This window comes from Saccopteryx bilineata, chromosome 3 (genome assembly GCF_036850765.1).
Source record: "Saccopteryx bilineata isolate mSacBil1 chromosome 3, mSacBil1_pri_phased_curated, whole genome shotgun sequence".
Taxonomy (NCBI): Eukaryota; Metazoa; Chordata; class Mammalia; order Chiroptera; family Emballonuridae; genus Saccopteryx; species Saccopteryx bilineata.
The window spans coordinates 60,485,147-60,494,542 of record NC_089492.1 but is presented as its reverse complement, the minus strand read 5'-3'; the positions used below and the strand labels follow the sequence as shown (position 1 = coordinate 60,494,542).

Genomic DNA, 9,396 nt, shown 5'->3' with positions numbered 1-9,396 from the left:
TTCTAAAATATAAAAGTATCCCAAATGTCTATCAATTGATAAATGAATAAATAAAATGTAGTATATTCAACAGCAGAACATTATTCAACCAGAAAAATAAAGTATTGATACATGATAAACACGAATTACCCTTTAAGACATACCAAGAAGCTAGTCACAAAGACCACATATATTATTTTATTTATATGAAATGTCCAGAATAGCAAATCTATATATAGAGAAAGTAGATTTGGTGTTGCCTCAAGCAGGTACTTTGAGAAGAACGGGCAGTGACTGATTGGGCATGAAGTTTCTTTTTGGGGTGATGAAAACATTCTAAATTGATTGTGTTGATGCTGCACTACTCTGTGAATATACTCAAAAACACTGGATTGTACACTTTGTGTGAATTTTAGGTTATGTGAATTATATATTAATAAAGCTCTTATATAAAAATTAAAAAATATATAATTTCAGTCTGAAATTGTTGAACAATGAAGCAGAATAAAAACTATAAACCCTTGTTCAATGAAATTAAAATGTTGGTATTATGTATATGAAAATGTTACATGTTTTTAAGCAAAGCAGGATGATCCAAGTAGTCAGTGAGGAAGCCTGAACTTTGCAGATTGTGTGAAGCAGGAAGAGCTGCCTGGTCTTTTCTGAATAACCTGAGCTTTTCTTTTCTTTTCTTTTTTTTTTCTTTCTTTCTTTTTAAATTTTTTTTTATTTATTCATTTTAGAGAGGAGAGGGAGAGACAGAGAGAGGAGAGACAGAGAGAGAGAATGGGGGGAGGAGCTGGAAGCATCAACTCCCATATGTGCCTTGAGCAGGCAAGCCCAGGATTTCGAACTGGCAACCTCAGCATTTCCAGGTCGACGCTTTATCCACTGCGCCACCACAGGTCTTTTCTCAGGCAGTGGACTCTCTCGGAGTGTCAGTGCAACGGGCAAGAAAGCTTAGCAATTGGAGGGAAAGGATATCACCGAATAAAATATGTTTCTGAACATCAGAGAAGTGTCTGTCCCAGAAAAAGAAAGTCAGTTGATGGGAAGCCTCTTGCCAAAGGTATAATAAATAAGGGTCAGAAGGGAAGGACAAGAAGAGAAATAGCATTTTATTTATACAAAAAGTTTAAAAAATAAATAAAATGCTATGTATGTGGCTTCATTAGTAATTTCCTGGGTTGACTGGCATGCATTGAAACTCTAGTTGTGAAGCTAGAAAAGAGATAGCACAAATGACCAGTTTCATTGGGGATGTGGTCTGGTAGGGCCTGGGCGGGGGAGGAGCTGGCCATACTGTCACTGTGGCCAGTGTTTCCTCAGAGATGGTAACACAGTGCACTGTGGCGACATTAGCTAATTTTAGATCATACCAGACCTTTAAAATGCATTTAATTTTATGCTTTATATATTTACAACTACTAACTAATACACATTTTTACTGATACTGGTGCTTAGAGGATGGTTAAAGGAAGCAGAGCTGTGTTGATCCATCCAACAGAGACAGCATCGATCACAGGTGTGCCCTTGATGTGACATGCCGATGGCTAAACCAAAAAGACAGTGTATGAAGGAATGACATTTGACATGCAATGTCTCAAAATGACAATTCCCCAAAGAAGTATTATTGCTGTACTAAAACCCTAAGCATTCTTTTTTACCAAACCTCTTGCCCTATGATGCTTAGCTTTGAGAGGAAGCTGGTATATCTGGGTATATAAGAGGTTGCATCAGAAAAAGGTGAAGTGAGTTAAAATACTCTACTCAGACAGATATGAGGCTGACTTTCCTACCTATATATGAAAGGAAAAGTAACCTTAAGTTATACAAATATTTTGAATATATTTTGTGACACAAACTTAGGAGCAAAAGAATTTCTTTAATAAAAAGTATTGTATAATTTTATATTTCTTATCTTTCCATTTTACCATATAAAGAGAGTTGCTTGCATTTATTAGTTCACTTTTATTGTTCCAAAGAAATAACTTGATGGAACATTATTAAACATTTTGTTTGGGAACGAGTTTTAGTATTCATCTTAGTCCCTAAACAACATGTTTAGCTGTAACATAAAAAATAGTATTATTTTGTAATGCTTATGATTTTCTCCTTAATATTCAATAATTTACTACATCTTTCCTCTTTCTACCACTATAATCTACTTATTACTTCCTTAGAAAGAAAATAAAAAGAAGGCCAAGGGATATTTGCTGGTTAGTAATTTGTGATTATTTTAGTTCCTTTTCTTTTTGTAATAAAAAACATACTTGATAACATAATTGGTTATAATGAAGATGAAATAGCCCTGGCTGGTTGGCTCAGCAGTAGAGCATTGGCCTGGTGTGTGGAGGTCCCTGGGTTTGATTCCCGGTCAGAGCATACAGGAAAGGTGACCATCTGCTTCTCCACACCCCCCTTCGCCTCTCTTTCTCTCTTTCTCTCTCTCTCTCTCTCTCTCTCTCTCTCTCTCTCTCTCTCTCTCTCTCTCTCTCCTTTCTCTCTCTTCTCCTCCCACAGCCATGGCTCCAATAGTTCAAGTAAGTTGGCCCCAGGAATTGAGGATGGCTCCATAGCCTCCCCTGAGACGCTAAAAAAACTCGATTACTGCCCAGATGGGCTGAACGTGGCCTGGTAGGGGGTTTGCCAGGTGGATCCTTGTTGGAGAGCATGCAGAAGTCTGTCTCTGCATCCCCACCCTCACTTAATTTAAAAAAAGAAGATGAAATGGTAGAATCAAAGTAAGTGGCATTTATTATATATAGAACTCACTGAAGTGCTTTATTAAAGCAAAGAATTCAAACAATAACGAGTCTCGTGAAATATGGAATGTTAAAAAGACTGTGTATTTGTGTGTGTGTAAAAAAGAGAGAGACAGAGAAAGAAACTTAACTGGCCAATGTCAGAAATGTGAATTATTTTCCATAAGTAGAAAGCATTATAATTTGAAATGTTGTCTTTTGCCAATGAATCATTGTCCTTATGTGGGACAACAAAATCTGATATTTGTTCATATAATACATTATGGAATTAATAAACAACAAATAAACCCAGGCATCTAAAAATGCAAGTATGGTTAAAGAAACACAAAACAATCATCAAAAATCATAATCCCAAAACCAAATGTGTCCAAAAAATAAAAGCAGTCATTTCATTCAACTTTGATACACCAACTTCAGAATTGACTCAACATGTGGGCTGGAATATAGATGAAAACTATGAAACTGAAAAGAGTATCAGTCTTCCCAGTGTGGAGAACTGAGGCATATAGGAGTAATTTTATACAAGACAGGAAGTGATTTGGCCACAATGCGGGTAATAAATAAGTCTGCAGAATCAAAGGCGGAAATCTCTGTGACTGAAGACGACCAGAGTCCGCAGGAGGAAGTGTCTCTGATGAGGACAAGCTTGATTCAGACAGGCAGAGAAAAATGGAAACTAGGACATAAAATTTCAGACATAAGGACCAGCACAAGCGAAGCGACAAACATAGGATATACTGGTTGAATGCTCTGCAGAAAACAGTAAAATAGGTTTGTGAAAAAGACCAACTGCTTGTAAAGGGAAGCAATCTAGCTAAAATTAAATATTTACCACCATATAAACTTATTTTTGTCATTTGATAATGAGAAATAGAAGTTTCAAAGTACCTATACTTTCAGTACACAATAGGATATTTAAGATTATTAATTACAAGAGAAAAAAACATTGTGTCAATACATATTTCATCCATGCATAAGTAGTCTTTAAAAACCTCTTGGTTTCATCGCTTCTCGGCCTTTTGGCTAAGATCAAGTGTAGTATCTGTTCTTATCAGTTTAAAAACCTCTTGGTTTCCTGGCTTCCTGTTCACAATCTAGGGAGAATCCTCCCTCCCCCCAGCAGAAGCAGGCCCCATGGCAGCCTCACCACCTTCTAGAATAGAGAAATGCAGGTCAGGCTATGCTGGGAAGCCTTTTCCTGAACTTGTGGGTTTGGGGACATCTGTGGCCCGTTAACAAAACTGAGATGGAAGTGAATGGGAAAAAATTGGACATTCAAATAAAACAACACTGACTAAATTCTCTGCGATGCATATTTCATGTAGTATTTCTGATTATTGTGAGTCTTAGAAAATAATTATTATCTCTATTTTTTAAAAGTGCAAATCAAATAAAAGGTGTGAGAGTCGATTTGAAAATATATAGTGACAAAATGATTTGTTCCAAATACATTTTCAATAAATTATCTGTTATATAGTTAGTTACCTGGCTTATTCTGGCCAACAGCTATAAGACGTATTTAAATCATTATCATGACCTTTTCTTTGTGCTTAAAAAGCACTTACTAGACTTAATAAGAAAAGTTTGATAACTGAAAAGTTTGAAAATTATTTTGCAGAAACTGAAAACACTAAGTTTGATAATTATGACCTGACAAAATACTTAATGGGAAGGCTTTGAGAAACTTTGTGGAACATCTATGATTTTAAGAAGGCTGTTTTTACTAAATATTTTAAATCTGAAAAATAGTTAAGCTTTAAATGAAATATATGTAATTTAAACAGAGAAATAGATGTATTCCTCATAAGTGAATATTGTTAATTGTGTAATTGTTTTAAAACTTTCATACAGCTTTATTGAGTTATAATCAGCAAATAATATGGTAAGATATTTAAAGTGTACGATGCAATGATTTGATATGTACATTGTAAGAGAAGTCCCCCAAGTTGATATATACATGTGTCACCTCAGATACTTATCCTGTTTTTGATGAGTACATTTAAATTCTACTCTCTTAGCAAATACCAATTATATAACACAGTGTTAGCAACTATCATTACAATGTATAAGTGAAATTTTATATCATTTATAAAAGTGAATACACTATCAAGGAGATTCAGTCATTGGAGTAAAGCATATTTTTAGAGTTAGAATGCTAGTTTAAATATTTTAGACTGCAATTTTCATTATAATATTAATGAGAATGTGAAATATTTTAATTGTTTTGGGAGCCTCTGAGTATATTAACTTGAAAAGTTATTTTACTTACTGGATCATTTTATTATGTAAAAAAATCAAAATCTATTCTGTTCATTGAACCATTAAATGACAATCCAGTATGCTATGAAAATTAATTGGTTAGCCAGTAATAGGGTAGACACAAGAATGAGAAACTAACAAGAAAACAAGAAAACCTAAAGAGATTACCTGTCAAGTTCTCCATGTGTTGTCAGGGTGAATGGAGAAGCATTAATTTTTGGAATTGCCTTTTCATTTTTATCCATTAAAATTCATGTGTAGCTGTCTTCTTTAAATGATGCTGATCAGAATTAAATGAGAGTTTTATAACCATTTTCTTCAACAACGTTTCAAATAAATTCTAGGACTTGAAGTTATGAAAATTGATTTCATATTCACCACTACACTTGATTGTACTCCAACACCAGAGTCTACAAGTTTCTGACAGCACGGGCAGAGGTGCTGGTGTACCCGCGTGCCAATGTAAGTGACTGAACAGTTTGGAAATGAAGTATTCTAGTGTAGACTCCTCTATGCTGCTTCACAGAGGTTGTGCTTGGAGAAAGTATACAATGAACAATATTAGCTAATACATAAGGGACATGTCAGTAATGCATTCTCATGGTTTTTGTTTTGTTTTGTTTTTGTGGGGTTTTTTTTCATTCTCATGGTTTTTAAGGGATGGAAATGTATGAAATATAATTCAATATTCCATAGGTGGAATTTGAGGCAAATTATCTTGTGAGGTGTTTGAGTTTGGGGTCTTCTTCTTTCCTTTATTCCTTCTTCCCTCCTTTCTCCCTTTAGCTTTCTCTTTCTACTTTTTAGCTTTCTGTCTTTATTTTTGGCTAGAAAAACATTTCTTTCTAATGTGATTTTACTATTTTAATAATAGTTATGAAATTTATGATTTCCAAGTTTTGTATTATGAAAGTTTGCAAGGGAAGTTTCTATAATTTAGTGATTGCAGGAGGCCATAAGGGACCAGTGGCTGTGCTCTCACTATGAAGGTACGCCACAGTAACTAGGCAAATGGTTAAATATGAAGGCCTTTGTGTAACCAGGAAAATACATACATTGACGTGTCTACATAGCCACAGAGTCATACTCATACACACAAGAATGAATCAGAAATCAGTGATTATTCATGATTTTCTTAACAGACATATAACTTTTAAAAGTTTGTAGAAACTTGGGAAACTCAGAAAGAAAAGAAGGAAGAAAGGACTGACGGAGATAAAAGAAAGAAAAAAGGAAAGAAAGAAAGAAAGATAAATAGGTATTATTACCTGGATAGATACTACATTTTTACAACATAGATATGAATATAGACAGTCCCTATTTACAGGTTTTATATAGACAGTGGTACAACATTCAAATGCTTGTGTGTGTAGGTGTGTGTATAAAGACATTGAGCGTGGTGTGTGTGGGTTTCTAATGTTACCGTTAAGGTATGCAAGAAATGTAAAATTTTAAGTCTTTCTATTAAGATATCTAATTCCCCTTTTTTCTTTTCTTTCTTTTTAAGTGAGAAGAGGGGAGATAGAGAGACAAACTCCCACATGTGCCCCACTGGGATCTACTCAGCAACCCCCATATGCGGCCAACACTAAGACCAACTGAGTTACCCTCAGCGCCAGGCTGTTGCTCATACCAATCGAGCCACTAGCTGTGAGAAGAGAAGAGGGAGAGAAGGGAAGAGGGAACAGAAGAGAAGCAGATGGTCACTCCTTATGTGTGCCCTGACCAGATATCAAACCTGGGATGTCCACATGTGGGCTGATGTGCTATCCACTGAGCCAACGACCCAGGGCCACCCTTTTTTCCTGATGCAGAAAAATTAATATTCCACAGGTTGATGTTCTCAAATTCAGCAATTTACCAGTCAATTCAGTTTATTTTTCTCTTTAATTTTATTTAGAAAATTAAATTTAACAGGGTGACTTTGATCAATAGAGTACATAGGTTTCAGGTCAACATTTCTATAGCATTTGAAGTGCTGATTATGTTGTATACCCATCACCCAAAGTCAAATCCTTTTCTGTCACCTTGTATTTGTCTCTATACCCTTCCCCCAATTCTCCCCCAAATCCCTCTCCCCCACACCCCTTCCTTCTGGTAAACACTTCACTTTCATCTATGTCCATGAGTCTCAGTTTTATATCCCACCTATGTGTGAAATCATACAGTTCTTAGCTTTTTCTGATTTACTTATTTCACTCAGTATAATGTTCTCAAGGTTCATCCATGTTTTAAGTTCTGCCTAGGCACCTTACCTCCGAACTTGTCTCAGTGTTTTGGATTCTGATCAATAGTTTTGCGTAATACTGTGTCCCCTATGGACATCCATTACCAGTGGCTCCAAAACTTGAATCTCAAATCTGTGTCAAAATCCTCTGGACAACTTGTTAGAATATAGACTGCCACTTCTTTACCCAGATTTCTGGTTTGGTAGGTTTAGAGTGGGATCAGACCTCACAAAGTCCAGTTGATGCTGATTCTGCTGGTGAGGGACCACACTTTGAGAACTACCACACTAAGGCATATTTGCATGTGCTAATCTTTCCTCTATTGAACTTATTATTGAAGATAGTTCCCTAGGTCAGTGCCATGTCTAAATTTCTACAGAAACATGAGAGCCTGTCCTAGACTCTCTCTTGACTTTTAGTGAACTCAAAGGATGTAGGGACCTGGTATAAGCCCCTTGTGCCTGGCCACATCTGCTACCCTTTCAGATTGTCTGGTAGTCACTCTTCCCACTGAATCTTTAGACTTCACTAAGGAAATGGGATCCAGGTCCCATTCACCTCCAAAATAGATCTAAAGGCCCCTTTTATTCGCTCATCTGCTCACTGGGGCTTTGACCAAAGTAGGGGAAAGCAAGTCCTAAATCTTGCTCTCTTGAGCTCAATTTCTCAATCATACATCAATGTTTAAAAATTTGTTAAGTATATATTTTCAACAAAAGTTTATCAGTTACCTAATGCAGGCATTACCGTATGTTCAAGTTCATGAATCTTTGTAGAACAATATTTACATTTCTGCATTACTGATTTGACAATGGAAAAATAGTTTGCATTAAGGCAAAACAAACTTTTATCTTAACTTCACATTGTTTTAATATTGATATGCCTTAAATTGTCCACATTTCAAAGTCAGTAAAATTGATAGATATCACAAGATGTGAAAAATACAATTAAACATGTACAAATAAAGCATTTATGCCTTTGCAAAAGCTAATCTTTGGGGAATCACAGGTGTTCATGTGATTAAAATGACTAAATGAGGCATATATCCAATGGGACAAATGACAGTGCACCTGATTTTGTAAGTACCACATGTTGCTAACTGGAATGAGAACATAATTAAAGTAGAATTAATTTTCAATATGAGAATTCACAAACATTTAAATAAACAGCTCAAAGATAAAATTTAACAACCAAATAACTTGCAGGAAAAAAAGACAATTATTCTCACTCCATTCATTCCATTAAAAAAAATGTATTTTGCATCTACTCTGTGCCCAGCACTGTGTTAAATACAGAAAAGATAACAGTAAGATTTAGTTTCAGATTACTAAATTGTAACTACAGAAATACATGTACTAAGTTTAAATCATTTTTTTTAAATCACACTTATATACAAATAATTTTTTTATTAATTTTGGCCTACAAATTAAACACAGAATAAAATTATTTATTAATATTTGTACAAAGGTGGTCAAATCTGCTTACACATTCCCAAAAAATTTACATTGGACATTGAATTAGCTGTATTGTTTTTTCACAAACACCTGAATCACTGTTTAGTATGTGTTTTACAAACAAGCATGATTTTTCTGTTTGATGTGCCTACAGCAACAGTACCTAGTAGATTACATATAAATATTGTCAAACAAATAAAATAAACAATTAATGAATACTGAATAATATTGAATTATGAAAAATAGTCTTCCTGAGATCTTGGTAAAGTGATACAAATGATTTCATTTTGTAAATGGAAGGCGAATTAAAATGATCTCAGATAAGAAGTAATTATAGAGAGCCCTGGTATGTATGAATGAATGGTGTGATTGAATCTGATCATTGCTCTTTTTGTGAAACATAATTTAGCATATCTTCACATGAACAGAAGAGGAAAAATTAAATCAATTTATTTAAAATGAGAAACTTGGGAAGAGCCCACAACCGAAGTAATCTCACTTGTCAAAAAAAACCATGTCTTTTGCAATTAGGGAAACATTGAATACACTACAGAGGAGAGAGTGTCATTCGACCCAGAATTGTCTTCTTTGACTGACACACAGACATTCATCATTCACCCACTGTGAGGCCTGAATGCTGGATTAGAAACATCAGCAGGAGTCTTTCATTCACAACCGATTCTTCTGTTAACCCAAATTATGATTCACTGT

The 9,396-nt window shown here is 35.0% G+C and overlaps 1 pseudogene; it reads left to right on the top strand.

The window, feature by feature from the left end:
* Nucleotides 1-3,747: 3,747 nt before the first annotated feature.
* LOC136332523 (U2 spliceosomal RNA) lies at nucleotides 3,748-3,853 on the top strand (annotated as a pseudogene).
* The last annotated feature ends 5,543 nt before the right edge of the window (nucleotides 3,854-9,396 follow it).